Genomic DNA, 17,775 nt, shown 5'->3' on the forward strand with positions numbered 1-17,775 from the left:
TCAGAGATAAATTAGAGATTTAAAATCGTTCACCAGCCTGAGCAAGAGCGAGACCCCGTCTCTACTAAAAACAGAAAGAAATTATATGGACAACTAAAATATATATATAGAAAAAATTGGCCGGGCATGGTGGCACATGCCTGTAGTCCCAGCTACTTGGGAGGCCGGGGCAGGAGGATCGCTTGAGCCCAGGAGTCTGAGGTTGCTGTGAGCTAGGCTGACGCCATGGCACTCTAGCCCGGGCAACAGTGAGACTCTGTCTCAAATAAATAAATAAATAAAATCGTTCAAATCCATAAAAAAAAAAAAAGGCTTTCCTTTACAGACGGCTTTTAATCCAATGTTGTCCTAAGAGGTTTAGCAGATGGAAGCTGGGGCGAGGCCTGGCAGAAATGAAGAACCTGTTCCCTGCATAATTCCAAGTCAGTAATTGAGTCAGGGAATTTTTTTTTTTTCCACAGCGGCTTCCAAAGTTCACAAGATTTGCCTTTGCAAAAGTTCACTGTAGCCTCGTCATGAGATTCTTCACTCACCCCGACCTGTACTGAACCTAAATGTAGAATTTAGTTTGGGCTGGAAGGTAAAAATATCAGGAATCATCCTGTCTGGGAATAGGTACCCACTAGCAGAGAGCAGACCGTTTGATCTCTCCCTCCTGCAAGCCCATGACCTAGAATCTTTATCTCCAGTTGGGACGCAGGCATTGTGTTTAGGACGCCTTGGACCAAATCTGTTGGGATCCAGAACTCTGGGGAATTGAGAGCCCCAGGCCTGGGAATGAAATTTCAAGCCTGTTAGTAGTGTGTATTTATCCTTTTTGCTACTGCCTGCTAGAATCTGGCTCTTGCATTTTTCGTGCAAGTTGTCTGCATTTTTTTATTAAATGTAATAGATGTTTATATTGAAATATTTGCCTTAGGATGTTATATTTTCCCCGGTGACAATGCTGTGTGTTTGTATATTCTTCAATATTTCTTCCTTGACAAAGTATCATCTAGGTCTGAGTATAGATCATATAAAATATATATTTTTTTCATATGTATATGTGTGTTATGGAAGTATTTGCTAAATATATTAGAAAGCAAGCATCTGCTTATCATTTGTTTACATTATGTTTTTTCTCCATTCTGTTGCTTGATTTCAATATTTTATTGCAAAAAAGCATTTTAAAGTTTTTATATATTCAGAAATATATTCCCTGAAAATATTTCCTTTCTCTTCAATATTCAGAATCTATTTCCCCACCAAGAGTCAGAGAGTGTACATTATTCTATTTTGTTCTGTTCTGTTGTTGTGAAGTCTATGACCATGTGGGATTTGTTCCAATGTGTCGGATGAAAATATAGGATCTAAATTAATTCTTCCTTAAACAGAAATAAAATTGTTTCCAAAATATTCATTAACTGGTAAGCCATTTATCTATTTTTGTGTTATTCTCTTTTCATTACATATTAGGTTTCAATTACCTTTTGAATCTATTGTAAGAACTTCTGTGGTACTAAAAATGACACTTTCGAGGTGAAAGGGGACATTACTAGTAATTCTTTTGGGACAAGAGGCTTAAACCATGATTGTCTTTATATTTACTCGGCTTTGTCAAAGTGGTTATGCCAATTTGCCCTTCCACTAGTTATGGTTAAGAGTGCCTATTTCCGTACATCGTCACCAAAGCCTCATTATTGTTAAATTTTAATGCTTTTGCCAAGCTAATGGGTGTAAATGGTATCTCACTGGCATATCAAATGCTTATTAACAATTGTATCGTCTTTCTCTGTGGATTGTCTGTTCATACCCTATGCTCAACATTTTTTTTTCTGTTGATTTATCTTTTTCTCACTAATTTGTAGAACTTCATTAGGTTATGCAGCAGATCTAATGCAACAGTAAGAATGGTCTGGCCAGGCGTGGTTGCTCACGCCCATAATCCTAGCACTCTGGGACGCCGAGGCTGGAGGATCGCTCAAGGTCAAGAGTTCGAGACCATCCTGAGCAAGAGCAAGACCCTGTCTTTACTAAAAATAGAAAAAATTAGCCAGTCAACTAAAAATGGAAACAAAAAATTAGCTGGCGTGGTGGCGCATGCCTGTAGTCCCAGCTACTCGGGAGGCTGAGGTAGGAGGATCGCTTGAGCCCAGGAGTTTGAGGTTGCTGTGAGCTAGGCTGACGCCACGGCACTCTAGCCTGGGCAACAGAGTGAGACTCTGTCTCAAAAAAATAAAAAACTTTAAAGGTATTTTCATTGGGATTGCATTATGATGTTGAAGCTTCCTTTCCAAGAACATGATTTGTCTTTCCTGCTGTTTATTTCACTTCTTTCAGGAATGTTTTATAGTTTTCCTCATACAGGTTTTTACTGCTTTTGTTGTTAAATTTAAGCCTGTTTTGGTTTTTGCTGTTGTAAATGAGGTCTTCTTTTCTATTTTTACTTTTTCCCCATTCCTTATTTCCTCTTGCTGTTATTATTGTATATATGAAGACTTGATTTCTGTATGCTAATTTTATATCCTCCTATTTTATTAAATTTTCTTATTATTTGGAATATTAATAGTTTTTCCATGGATTCTTTTGGGGTTTTCAATTAAGCATATTATTTGAAAATATTCATAGTAGATAGGAATAGTTTCTCCCTCCCATCCTGCCCCCATCCACAGTTTTTATGCCTCTAATTGCTTTCTCTTCTCTAATTGCATAGACTGTTGCCTACGTAATGTTATATAGTAGTGGATTTTGGAGAATGACAGTGGATTATCATAAACTTGATCAGGAATGACTCCAACTGCAGCTGCTGTTTCGGAAATGGTTTCGCTGGGTGTGCAGCTCTCAGTCTGATGAAAGCTTTCTCTAGCAACGCCCTTGGTATAGACCATGAGGGACACTTTACTTCTTGGTCCTGGAGCAGGGACTCACCAATATGGTCTCACCTCAGAACTTTACCAACCTTCCAAGCTTACATCATAATCCAGGCTTCTGGAATCTCAGCTGCCTTCCCGTTCCACGGGACATTACTCTCGTCTGTGACTTTGGTATCGAGCTGATTGGATCTGAAGAGCAGGAAATTAGCGGCTCCTCTAAGGATCTTGGTAAGACACGTGCATGACAAAGGGTGGGAAGTAAATGCCACAAAAATTCAGATGCCTGTCACCTCGGGGAAATTTCTAGTGATCTGGGGCATGTCAAGCTAATCCCCACCAAAGTGAAGGTAAAGGGCTGTGTCTGACCTCTCCACCACTAAGAAAGAAACATGGTGTAAATAGGCTTCCTCAGATTTTCAGCACGACATAGAGCTCATTTTAACATTTTTCTTCTTCCAATATAAGTAGCAACTGGCTCTCACTGGATCTCTCACTTTAGCTTCTCAAAATCCTGGGCCAGGTGTGCATGTAGCTTCGTGGTGAAGAATACAGATTCTTCTGTTACTTAGCCATGCCAGTGTAGTTGGAGACTGATAAAATGTACACATCTATGAATTTGCCTCTGATAACTGCTTTAGTTCCATCCCAAAATTTGATATGTTATGATTTCATTTTCATTCAATAGAAAATATTTTCTAATGTCTCTTAAGATCTCTTGGCTAATTTGGGCATGTGTGGTTTATCGTTTTCTTTTTCCCCCCTCGTGCTTTCCTGCTGAAAACGTGTGTGGTTTAATTTCCCAATATTTGGGAATTTTCCAGATGTCATTTTGTCATTGATTTATAATTTAATGCAGAATATATATAATATACTCTAAATCATTTCAATGTATTAAGATGTACATGTCTATCTTACTGAATGCTCCCTATAGACATTAATAGAATGTGTATTTGACAGTCACTGGGTGAAATTTCTATTAATTTTAGTGAGGTCAAATTGTTTGACAGTGTTGCCCAAGTCTATATCCTTCTGATTTTCTATATACTTCTATCAATTCCTGGAAGACTAGGGTCAATTTCCAACTATGAGTGTGGATTTGTTCTTTTCAGTTCTATCAGATTTTTCCTTATGTTTATTGAAGCTCTCTTATCACATGCACACAATGTCAAGGCTATCTCTTCTTGATAAATTGACCTTTTGATCATTACTCAATGTCCCTCTTTATCTCCAGTAATATTTTTTGCTAGATAGTCTGCATTGTCTGATATAAATATGACACTCCAGCTTTCTTATGATTGGTGGTTGCCCGTATGTATTTTTTCATTCTTATGTTTTTATATTTAAAGAATGTTCCTTCTACTTAGCATATACTTGAGGTCTGACAGTCTCCACCTTTTTTAATTATTGTTTTTGTTTTTTAGAAACAGTGTCTCGCAGCCGGGCGCGGTGGCTCACACCTGTAATCCTAGCACTCTGGGAGGCCGAGGATGGAAGATTGCTCGAGGTCAGGAGTTCGAGACCAGCCTGAGCAAGAGCGAGACCCCGTCTCTACTAAAAATAGAAAAAATTAGCCAGTCAACTAAAAATAGAAACAAAAAATTAGCCGGGCATGGTGGCGCAAGCCTGTAGTCCCAGCTACTCAGGAGCCTGAGGCAGGAGGATCGCTTGAACCCAGGAGTTTGAGGTTGCTGTGAGCTCGGCTGACGCCACGGCACTGTAGCCCAGGCAACAGAGTAAAACTCTGTCTCAAAAAAAAAAACAGAGTCTCACTCTGTTGCCCAGACTAGAGTTAGTTCAGTGTGTATTCACAAGCATGATCATTGGTGCACCAAAGCCTCAAACTCCTGGGCTCAAGCGATCCTCTTGCCTCAGCCTCCCGAGTAGCTGGGACTACAGGTGCACATCACCATGCCTGGCTTGTATTGTAATTTTTTTTATATATAATTAATAAATTTAGTCTCTTTTTTTCTTGTTTTTGTTGTTGTTGAGACAGCGTCTTGCTCTGTTGCTGGGTCTAGAATGCCATGGCCTCAGCCTAGCTCACAGCAACCTCAAACTCCTGGACTCTAAGTGATCCTCCTGCCTCAGCCTCCAGGTAGCTGGGGCTACAGGTGCCACCACCACACCTGGCTAATTTTTTCTATTTTTAGTAGAGATGGGGTTTCACTCTTGCTCAGGCTGGTCTCAAACTCCAGACTTCAAGTGATCCTCCCACCTCGGCCTCCCAGAATGCTAGGACTACAGGCTACCATGCCCAGCCAGTAATTTTTAAGGAAACTGAGTCATTAACTGTAGAATTTTCCAATTTTAGATTTTGTTGATTGCATCCCTGTGGTGTCATTTAACATGTTCTTTGTTCCCTGCATTTCCTGCACACTGGAAGCTGGATCTAATCTAGATGCTTGATTTGATTCAGGATTTGGCTAAGAATACTTCACAGATTGCAAATTGCCCATTGCATCAAATCAGGAAGCTTATGATGTCTAGCTTTCCCTTTTTTGTGATTAAAAAATTTGATCAATTGGTCTAGGGGTTGTCAGCCTCATCCATCCATTAAAATAACTTTTTTTAAACTCTTGACCACATGCCGGGCCGTGTACTGAGAAATCGTAGTATACACATAATCACATTTGATTGTCATATCAATCCTGTGCGGTTGGTCCCATCACTATCTCCATTTTACAAACAACAATACTTAAGCAGAGAGAGACTAAATTACCTGCCCAAGGGCACCATTAGTGAGTGGCAGAATTGGAATTGGAACCCAAATGGTCTGGCTCCAGAGCTGCCTTTCATTCCCTGAGCCATGCACAATGCAGAAACAAATGGATGTGAGTGAGTTCCATTTACAAATATAAGCAGCAAGCAGATCCGGCCTGGGCACATAGTTTTACAACCCCTGTTTCACGGCATTCATTTGGCTCTATACATTCCATCAATGTTTTCAGTTCATCTTTAGCACTTAGAAGTTTTGCTCTTTCTTTTCATATTACAGCAGGTTACCTTTTTACATTTTATTTTATTTTTAATTGACACAATAATTGTACATACTTGTGGGGTACAGTGTGATGTTTTGATACATGTGTACAATTTGTAATAATCAAATTAAGGTGATTAGCATATCCATCACCTCAAACATCTATCATTTCTCTGTGGTAAGAACATTAAAAATCCTCTCTTCTAGCTATTTTGAAACATGCAACAATAGTTGACTATAGCCATCCTACTGTGTAATGAAACATTAGAACCTATTCCTTCTATCTGTAACTTTATACCCACTGACCAATCTCTCTCCATCCTCCCCTCCCACCTCTCCTTCCTAGGCTCTGGTAACCGCTGTTATTCTACTCTACTTCTATGAGATCAACCATTTTAGATTCCACATATGAGTAAGATCATGTGGTATTTGTCTTTCTGTTCCTGGCTTATTTCATTTAACATAATGTCCTCCAGGTTCATCCATGTTGCCCCAAATAACAAGATTTTGTTCTTTTATATGGCTGAACAGTGTTCCATTGTGCAAATATACCACATTTTCTTTATCCATTCATCTGTTGATGGACACTTAGATTGATTCCATATCTTGGCTGTTGTAGAATAATGCTGAGTAGTGTGAATAAACATAGGAGTGCAAATATCTCTTCAACATACTTACTTTTCCTTTGGATATATACCCAGCAGTGGGATTGCTGGATCATATGGTAATTCTATTTTTAGTTTTTTGAGGAACCTCGACTGTTTTCCATAGTGGCTGTACTAATTTACATTCCCACCAACAGTGTATAAGAGTTTCTCTTTCTCTACATCCTTACCAGCATTTGTTATTTTTTTGTCTTTTCGATAATAGCCATTCTAACAGGGGTGAGATGATATCTCATTGTGGTTTTCATTTGCATTTCCCTGATGGTTAGAGATGTTGAGCATTTTTTCATACACCTGTTGGCCATTTGTATTTCTTTTGAGAGATGTTTATTTAGATCTTTTGACTATTTTTAAATCAGATTATTTGGTTTTTTTGTTATTGAGTTGTTTGAGTTCCTTATGTATTCTGGATATTAACACCTTGTCAGATGTGTAGTTTGCAAATCTTTTCTCTATTCTGAAGGTTGTCTGTTCACTCTGTTGACTATTTCCTTTGCTGTGGAGAAGCTTTTTAGTTTGATGTGATCCCATTTGTGTATTTTTGCTTTTGTTGCCTGTTGAAGTCTTATCTAAAAATTTCTTGCCCAGACCAATGTCATGAAGCATTGTTTCGGGTCTTACATTTAAGTCTTTAAGCCATTTTGATTTGATTTTTATATATGGTGAGAGATAGGGGTCTCGTTTCATTCTTCTGTATGTGGATATCCAATTTTCCCAGCAGCATTTATTAGAGACATTGTTCTTTCTCCAACGTGTGTTCTTGGTACCTTTGTCAAAAATCAGTGGGCTATAAATGCATGAACTTATTTCTGGGTTCTCTATTCTGTTTCATTGGTCTGTGTGTCTGTTTTTATGGCAGTACCATGCTATTTTGGTTAGTATTGCTTTGTAGTATATTTTAAAAACAGGTAATGTGATGCCTCCAGCTTTGTTCTTTCTGCTCAAGATTGATTTAGTTAATTGGATTTTTTTTTTTTTTGGTTCTGTACAAACTTTGGGATATTTTTGTATTTCTGTGAAGAATGTCATCAGTATTTTGATGCAGATTGCATTGAATCTGTAGATCACTTTGGTTAAGTATATGCCTTTTTGGCTGGAATTTCTTCTTTTTTTATATATAAGAAAACAATTTTGGTGCTCTTATATTGGTTTGATAGTATTGTAGTCATTAATGTTGAAGATAAAATAGTGTCTCTCATCTAATTTCAACTGCAACAGAAGACGCTAGTAAGAAAGAATGGTTCCTGGGCCCTGACCCTTACCTAATTAAAAAGAAACTCCAGGTGTGGGGCCTAGCATTTGCATTTTTAGTAAGCTCCACGAGAGTTCTGGTTGGGTTGTCTGGGAAGCAGACGCTGAAATGAGTTACGGTTAGGAGTGCAAACGTTTTATTGGAGAGTGTGTCAGTTTGGGCCCTCTAAGAAGCCGACACCAAGATGGGATAGACGTGCAATAGATTAGAGGAAATTCTATGGAAGCTAATTAGGGAGGCACGGGGGGAGGGAGGGAGAACCTACAGATGGAGATAAAAGCCTAACACCTGTGAAAGCAGAGCAAGAAGGACGCTTTGGCTGTAAGAAGTCTGAGATCGCAGCTCAGTTCTGATGGTAGCTTGGCCAGGCTGATGGAGGGTCCCTGAGCACAAGTTGTCTGTTGGAGGACTCAGGCAGGGATGGGCCGGCACTGGCACCCCGGTGTGCTCAGCCACTGTCTGGGAGTGCCCTGGGGGAAGCACGAACGCCATGGTGGCTCCAACAAGGTGGCAGGTGAATCACCTCGGCTCGCAGAGCGGCTTCTCTTGAAAAAGATCCTTCCGTTGCTGCCACAGTCTACCCCCTTGCACCGAGTAAGTCCATTTCTCTGCACATATTTGGGGAGCAGTTTCTCTAGGGTCTTTTGAGGGGGAACCCAGAAATGAAGGTTGGTGGGGCAAACTGCAAGGTCTGTCTCTGTAGCTAGTCTCAGGGCCTCAACCAGCCTTCATCATCCTCCTCCTTTTCCACCGTTTTAAATTTCCCTCAGTCTCAGCCATCGCCTCAACGGCTCTTTGGGGTTTCCTGGTGAGGTGACTCAAACCTTGATGTTGGAGGGGTCTGACCCCATCGTAATCACACGTGCCTAAGGATGGAACAGCTGCACGTGTCCATTCACAGTTACAGCAGGGCAAGGAGTAGCAAGAGGCTCCCAGGTGTACACCTGGGTCACGCAGGTATTCCTTCCACGGGGAAAGCCAGCCCCACCTGCTCCCACCAATCAGCAGTAATCACTGCGGTCAAGGTGGCGACTCTTCCCACCTGTTGCTCCCTGACGCGGGAGTCCAAAGCATCCCGGCAGCAGCCTTAGCGTGTGATTGAAGGGGACACGCTGAGTCTCCAGACAAGAGGTCATCTCTTGGAGACAGCTTGGGATCTCCAGCCTGGAGGAGCCTAGAGTTGTGGGAACGGGCAGTACAAACCCTCCAGAGGGTCACGGGGAGTGCTCCCACTGTGACCCTGGGCTTCCCTCTCCTCTGGCCGCCTCCCAGTGGTAGGTGGTGCGTAGAACCCTACTGGCCGCCCTGTTTATTTCTGAATCCACAACTCCCTCAGGGCCAAGCCCCTTGGCTGCCTCTCCACCTTTTCAAGCATCAGAGTAATTGTGACCTCGGGCTTCTGTTGTCACCAGCCTTGTTACATCAGAGCCCACCAGCCCACGGTTACCAATGAGCCCAGCTCTGTGACCACCACTCCTGCAGGCCACACTGACCTGCAGAGTCATCACCTTCCCTAGGTTACCACTGGAGACATCTGCAACAACTGGGCCACCGCTTTGCGCTGAGGTCGGCCCCAGACCTCTCATTCCACTTGCAATGTGCTCCTCCTCGCCGCCTGCCTGGTGAGTGAGCCAATCCCAGACCCGCCGATCCTCCCTTTTTCTTGGACCGCTCTTAGTGTTTCAAGTTAAAACCAAACATAGTGTTAACAAACCCCCAGGGGGTTCAGTGTTGCCCTCTGCGTAGAAAGCCAATTACTGAGACAACGAGGACTGTGAAGGAGGAAAGGATTTATTTCAGTGGATTCGTCAACTGGGAGAGGGAGGTATGAACTGCCTCTCTGACCGAAAGGGTCGGGGAGGTTTTCTGGAGGCGAAATGAATAATGCATGAGGGGAGTGAGCATCATTATACATTTGGGGTGGAGCGCAGGGCACGCAAGCACAATGAGAAATCACGTTAGTACATACATCGCATGATTTAAAAAAATGGGGAATAAGTCACTCCCAGGGTGGAGATTTTAGTATTATAATGAGCTAGGGGTTAATATTGGTCTTTCTTTCAGCCGTGCGTGCAGGCTCAGTGTGCTGTTGGGCACAGTCTGTGGTGGGCGTCGCTTATCTTGTCTTCTCAGACAGGTGGCGTGAGGCTCTGTAGTTATCTCATGGCTTGCATGGAGGCTCTGCCGTTTTGGAGAAAGAAACTCAAAAGAGAATAGCATCAATGCAACAGAAAGTTACAAAGTTCTGGCCGGCACATCTTATTGAGAGTTCTCCGTCTATTTTCTGCCTATTTTGAGACTGTAGCTGCTAAGCCACCAGGGCTGAGATGAACCTTACTTCAAGATCATTTAGAGCTGCCAGCCCCAGCCGTAAGGTGAACGCTGAAAATTCATTTGAAATATGAGGGAACTAAAAATATCGAGAAAACATTTTCTTGCCTATGGAGCCGGTTACAGTACGAGTGATTTATTGGGGGGACTCATCTGCAAAGCACAAACAGGGAAGGAGCAAAGGTATTCGCGGGGTCTGGTGTGGGCTAGACACCTCTGAGTGGAGAAGGGGAAGGAGGAATTGGGTAGGAAGAGTCTGAGACCACCGTGAAGTTCTGAGAAGGTCTCAGCTGGGCGATATGGAACCTCCGTGCAGAGGTTCTCCACGGGAGGAGTCCTGCTGTGACCAGGAATGGCCCAACGCTAGTCCCCTAACCAAGCTCTGTCACTGGCTGGGAACAGCCTGAGGGCAGCATTGCCTCAGCACAAATGCTCCGGAAGACTCCACGGTTGGCAGTGGAGGCTGTCGGTCAGCCATGCGCCCCACAGCAGGTTCTCTTGAGGGAGATCGGAGCAGGGCATGTCCGTGGCTGTCACAGGAAGTGACAACTAGGAAGGGGACAGGGAGAGAGCAGAGTTAAAGCAGGAGGAGAGAACAGACCGTATGCAGTGCAGACCTGACAGTCTCTGCCAGCCCAACACGGAGCTCGGCAGCAAAGCAGAGGAATTAATTCCCCACTGGGCAAAAAAGGGCCACCCCCTGTGCCACTGTCTTGTTCTGTCACTGGTCAGGGCTGATGGAACCACAGTGGTAATCAGCAACTTTCTTCAAAGTCATACATTCCCAAATGCAAGTGATCAAAGAAAGAATATCTAGTATGTATTCTCTCTGCAAGTGAAAGCTGATATTCACTGCCGTTGCCCTGCTGTGATTATTTTTTTGAGTACTTGTAATTTTTTAAAGGTCTTGGGCTATCAGTGATATAAATGTCAGCTTACACACACACACATATATTTATATTTGTGTGTCACTATATCTATTATTCATGTTACTATTATGTTTATCATTTACGTATATTTCTCTGTGTACATACACGTATGTGTGTATAACTTTCCATACGGCTCTCAAGCCAAGGACCCATCAAAAGGAAATGGAAAATTGATCTGGTCAGATCACCCACTGTTCTGATGTTCAGCCACATCCGGCCGGAGGGTGTCTTTCACCACAGCTCAGTAAAAATGAAAGCCCCAGAGCCCAAATTCCATCCTTAAAAACAACTTGAGATACTGTCTCCTCAATAAGCAACTTAAAAAAAAAATAAATAAAGTGCAAGGAAAGGGAGAATATATTTTCTTCTCAGTTTCTATAGCTATGAAGAAAAATAAAATCGCTCTTTCTAGCACAAAAGGTTATGCAAACGAGCTTAATGAATTCTTTTTAATTTCTTGGGATGATGGCTAGTAGTTTCACAGTGGAACAGTTGCCAAACAGATTAAGAGTATTTTTTTGGTCAGTCCCCTTTTACATTTTTACAGTTTTTATAGGATTGTATAGGTTGACTGATGACATAATTTAATACACAAAATAATAAACTCGGGGGAAAAGTTTATCTTTTTTTTTTTTTTGCCTCAAATATCTAGCAACCAAACCAACAGGGATGTGTCTATAGGGAACAACAGAGGGAGTGCCGGGGTGGTGATGTTAACTGTTCGAAGGAAGTCTTAGATTAGCGAGTTAAATATTCACAGTTTTGTTTTGTTTTGTTTTGTTTAGAAAAGATTTAATGGTTACATTTATTTACCAGACACTGACAGATCTTGTTAGCCTCTTGTCACCTACAAAATACCACTAATCATTTTAGTCCAGCTTCCAAGGCCAAACTTTAAACTATTGGTCCACTTGTGATCTTCCTGGACACTGTAGGCCACCTGTTGAGTTTTTCCTTCCTCAAACTACTCTGTGTCTCTTCCTCTCTGAAATCACTTTCTGTTTTTATTTCTGCTTGTCTAGATGCTACTTTTCAGGCCTGGCCTAAAAACTACCTGCTCAAATAAACCTGTCAAATTGCCCAGCCATAAGTATGACTCTTTTCTCTGATCTCCCGTAAAATTGTATCTGTTCATTTTTAATGACACCTATACTTTTTATTGTTCATTGTTTAAATATCTCAACCTTTGCCTGTAAGAGTTTTTGTTGTTGTTGTTTTTGTTTGTTTTTTTAAGAGACAGGGACTCTGTGTTGCCCAGGCTGGACTTGAACTCCAGGGCTCAAGCGATCCTCCTGCCCCAACCTCCCAAGTAGCTGGGAATGCAGGTGTGATGAGCTTTAATGTTGGGGTCTTATTTATCCATGAATCCCTTCTCAGACAGCAGCACAATGCTTTGAGCATAATATGTGCACACAAATTTATGTTAAAATATGATCATTAAAATTAAAACAGGCTGGTTGCTTTTAAAAAAGAACATATTTATTTAAGTACTGCTTTTAGTAATGCACACCCAGTATTAATTTCACTTTGTGCAAACTATCTTTCAACAAATTATCTTTTTTACAGATTTACTCTTTTAATGGTTCTTATATATGTTTTTCATAGCATTTAAAAAGCATTATTTATTATGGATTTGCTCTTTTGAAGAAATGTCATCTTAAAAACATGATACAGGGTGGATGATTCTGAATGTCTTTTGCTTTTTAGTCTAGTTGCTATAGTTTCTAGGTGCTGTGATTCTATTGAAAATGTATAGAAATTTTGCTTGGCAAGTGACATTTCCTGCTCATCTCATTTCTTTGTATTTCTAGATTGTTCACTTTTAATTTTTACCTGACGTTGTTTCCTTCTTCCCTGTTCACTCCTACACTTATAAGGAACCTTGTGATTATATTGGACGTACCCAAATCATTTAGGATCATCTCCCCATCACAAGAGCCTTAACTTAATCACACCTGCCAAGACCCTCTCACTAGGTATGTGACCTATTCACAGGTTCTGGGTTAGGATGTGGACATCTTGGGAGGTCTTTATTTTTCCTCCCCCATCTACCTAGCTACATCTCGACTTCCGGATGTATGTGTGTGTGGTGTGCCTAGCAGTCTCATTACCTAAAATGTTTTTTCTGCACAACTATTGTTATACTCCCCTTCTTATGTCTAATATTTCTTTTTTATTATCTGCAATTCTCTCTTTTTTTGATGTAGTAAAATTAGGATTGTTGGTTTTTAAATTCTCTCTTTTTTTAATGAAGTCTACTTTTAAATTATATTTTTAGATTTGGGAGAAGATCTTTTTCCTTTCCCGAATTTTTCCTTTTTTAAGCTGTTTTCAATCTTTCTCATATTTTAATATGCAAATTTAAAACACAAATTTTCCCATGATTAATATTTGGCTACCTCCAGGAAGTCTGAACATGCTTCTGTTTTAATAATTTTGACATGTTATAAATAAAATCAAAGTTCCCCTTCACTATCTCTCTCTCTTCTTCTGAGAAGCAATTTTTCCAGAAGTAATTGCTGTTACCAGCCTGGTGTGTATTACTCCAGACATTTTTCTGTGTGTATATGGAAGTATATACAGATCTTCCTGTAAAAATATTATTTATCACCACCATAATATCTAACACTTCTTAACCTCTCGTAATATGCCAGGCACAATTGTACTTTTTATACTCAGAATAAACCCATTTAATTCTCATCTCAAACCTATGAGGTAGACTCTATTAATTTCTCATTAACAGATGGGGAAACAGTCACAGAGAAGTTAAGTCCTTTTCCTGACATAGTTAATAAATTGCAGAACCAGAGTTCAAATTTGAATTTTTCATTCCATAATGTCTTAGAGATCTGTTCTTTTCAGCACTTGTAATATTTCCTTATTTTAAACATGTTTAACAAAAGCAGGTACTACAGGCCGGGTACAGTGGCTCATGCCACTGTAATCCTAGCACTCTGGGAGGCCGAGGCGGGTGGATCGTTGAGCTCAGGAGTTCAAGACCAGCCTGAGCAAGAGCGACACCCCATCTCTAAAAAAAAAAAAAAAAAAAAAAAAAAAAAAGAAATTAGCTGGACAACTAAAAATATATATAGAAAAAATTAGCCGGGCATGGTGGCACATGCCTGTAGTCCCAGCTACTCGGGAGGCTGAGGCAGGAGGATCGCTTGAGCCCAGGAGTTGGAGGCTGCTGTGAGCTAGGCTGATGCCACAGCACTCTAGTCTGGGCAACAGAGTGAGACTCTGTCTCAAAAAAAAAAAATAATAATAATAATAAATTAAAAAAAAGATACTACAGATTTTTAAGCATGTCTTTGTCGATGGACATGTAGGTTGTCTCTGCTGCTATAAACAAGGCTGCAACACTTTGTGGGGGAGAAGGAACACTTCCCCTTTGTCCTCAGAGGTTCATTGGAAGATCAACTCACAATAAGGCAGATTAATAAGGGAGATTACAAATTTATTTACCACTCTCACAGGGAGGATCACAGAGTGACTACCCAAAATCCCAGTGGGGCCCAGAAGTTTATATAGCCTGATTTTAGAGGGTAGAGGGTGAGGAGGAATATAGATAATTCTGTTGAGGGGCAATAAATGATTACTAGGGAGAAAGAATAGACACTTGGGAGAACGAATGGATGGGGAGAAACAGATTGACTTGCAAATGATTCTCTTTGGAAACTAAACTAACCTGAGAGATAGGTATTGTTTTTAAATGGGTTGGCCAGGTCTGGGTGCATTCTTGATCTTCCTTCCTGCACTATATTGAGACAGCAGGGAGAGGATGGAAAGACAATGGTTCTTCTTGATGGGTTCACCTGGTCTTTACGGGGATAGAAGGAAAGCCCCTTCCAAGACCTGTTGATCTCTAAGGGCCTTTAATTCAAAATACTCTTTATACCAAAGAGTCCTATATTGGGGTGAAATTCCCTGAGCTCCTTCAACCTCGTTGTGTTGGCCATTGTGTTCTTGTACAAGAGTTTCTCTAGAGGGAAACTATACTGAGAACTTGGATTGTTGAGCCATTAGTGCTTTTAATTAGGAGTCTTCAGGCCAACATGGCACCTAAGTCATAAACTCCCTCCTTCTTTCCAAACACAACCATAGAATGAAATCAAAGGGCTCCATGTGCACAGCCACCCAGACCCTGACCACGTATTACCACCTCCGTGGCTGCCATCCTATTCTCAGCTGTCATCTCTCCTCTAGACTAATGCAATAGCCTCCTAATTCTCCGTGCCCTGCATTTTAGAAGACTGCGTATTCTTAACATAATAGCAAGTGAGGCCCTTTTAAAATATAAGTCAATTCATGTCTCCAGTGCTCAAAAATTGCTACTCCCCCTCACTCACCTTTCACAGGCTACAAGTAAAAGGATGAAAAAAATACATACTGTGCACATACTAACCAAAACAATACTGGAGCAGCTATATTATATCTGATAGAGTAGACTTCAGCACAAGAGATGTCACCAGAGATGATGAGTGATAGAATGGTAAAGGGATCGATCCATCAAGAGGACACAATTCTGAATGTGTATGTACCTAATAACAGAGCTTCAAAATACATGAGGAACATAACACAACAGAAAGAAACAGTCAAGTTAGAAAACTTATGTGCAATAGATGTATACCTAGAAATACTGAAAAACTACTAAAAACTGACTGAAGAATCAGTAGACAATTTCAATATAACTCTAACAAGTGAAGAGATTGAATTAGTAGTAACAATAATAATAAAAAACTCCCCTCAAAGGAAAGCCCAGACCCAGATGGTTTCACTGTTGAATTCGATGGAATATTTAAAAAAATGAATTAATAACAACTCTTCATAAAGTCTTCCAAAAAATAGAAGAGAGGGGAACACAATTGTTCACAGTAGTCCAATATAACCTTTTTTATTTACATAAGGTAACATATTAATGTATCCTGTTTTATATCTGACTCTAGTAGTTTGAGTCTTCTCTCCATTTTTATTGGACAATCTACAGTTTTGTCAGGTTTGTTAATCTTTTTAAAGAGCTTTTGGTTCCATTGATTTTTCTCTATTGTTTCTCTATTCTCTATTTCACCAATTTCTGCTGTAATATTTATTTTTTCTACCTTGTGCTTGCTTTAGTTTTAATTTGCTCTTCTTTTTTAGTTTCTTAGGATGGAGGTTAGATTATTGATTTGAGATGTTTCCTCATTCTTAACATAGGCATGTAGAGACAGGTATAAATTTTCCTCTAGGCACTCTTTAGCTGCATTTCATCTGGTTTGGTATGTTGTATCTTCATTTCAGTCATCTCAAAGTCCTAGGGGCTTTTTGTTTGTTTTGTGTGTGTGTATATGGTGTTTTTCTTTCCATTAGCTATAGAGTAAAATCAAAGTATTGTTTTTATTTCCCTTTTGATTTCTTCTTTGGCCACTTGGTTATTTAGGAGTATGTTAATTTCCATATATTTATAAGCTTTCTAATTAATGTTTTTCATACTTTGTGTTATTTATATCCTATTAAATTTATTGAGGTTTGTTCTATGGCCTAGCATATGGTCTATTTCATAGAATGTTCCATATGCACTTGAGAAAAATGTCTATTTTGTTGTTGGATGGAGCATTCTATAGAGATTAGTTAGGTTTAGCTAGTTGGTGGTATTGAGTCTTACATTTACTTGTTGATCTTCTGTTTAGTTCTATGCATTATTGAAAGTGGGATACTGAAGTCTCCAAATATTATCATTTAATTGTCTATTTCTGTAGTGTTTGCTTCATGTGTTTTTGTGCTGTGTTATGAAGTACATACATAATTGTTATATCTTCCTGGTGGATTGGCCCTTTTCTCATTGTACAGTTTCCCTCTTCATTTCTGGTAACATTTTTTTGTTTCGAAGTTTATTTTGTCTTATATTAGTACAGTCACTTCAGTTTTCTTGTGGTTGCTCTCTGTATGATATATCTTTTTCCATCCTTTTATTTTCAATATATTTATGTCCTTGAATCTTAAAGTGTGTCTCCTGTGGATAGCATATATTTGAATTATTTTTCTCATCCTGCCAATCTCTACCTTTTGATTGCGTTGTTTAAACCATTCATCTATATATAATGGATATAATGTTATCATTGATATAATTGCATTTATGCCTGCCATTTTACTTTTTCTTTTCTATGTTTCATGTATTGTTGGGCCTCTCTTCCTCCTTTACTGCTTTCTTCTGCATTAAGTGAATATTTTTAATGTAGCATCTTCATTTCTTTAATGATTTTTTTCACTACATTTTTGAGGGTGTTTTTTAGTTGCTGCTCTATGGTTTAACATAGACAACTGATCAGAACCAAAAGCGCGTGTGTGTGTGTGTGTGTGTGTGTGTGTGACAGACAATCTAGCCTGGGCAACAAAGCGAAATGCTGTGTCCAAAAAAAAATAGAGATATATTATTATTATATTATTTACATTATGTTAATTTCAATGATATATAGAAATGCTACCCCTATATAGTTCTATTTCCTTTTCCTTCTTTTTGTGGGATTATAGTTATATATATTGCACCTATTAATGTTACAAACTCAAATGTATTGTTATAACTATGCTTTACCATCTGTGGTAATATCCTTAGCCAAAAATAGCTTGGCTCTCACCTCCCTCTTTTGTTCTGTTATTGGAAAATATATGACACATCTGGTTCATTTTCTATGTTAGGCCCAGCATTAGTAAGAACGCAGAAGGACAAGTGATTTGATGAAAAGCAGAGAGAAATTTATTAATTTGCTGGCAAATGAGGGAGGGCAGAAGA

Source organism: Eulemur rufifrons, chromosome 25, assembly GCF_041146395.1.
Source record: "Eulemur rufifrons isolate Redbay chromosome 25, OSU_ERuf_1, whole genome shotgun sequence".
Lineage (NCBI taxonomy): Eukaryota > Metazoa > Chordata > Mammalia > Primates > Lemuridae > Eulemur > Eulemur rufifrons.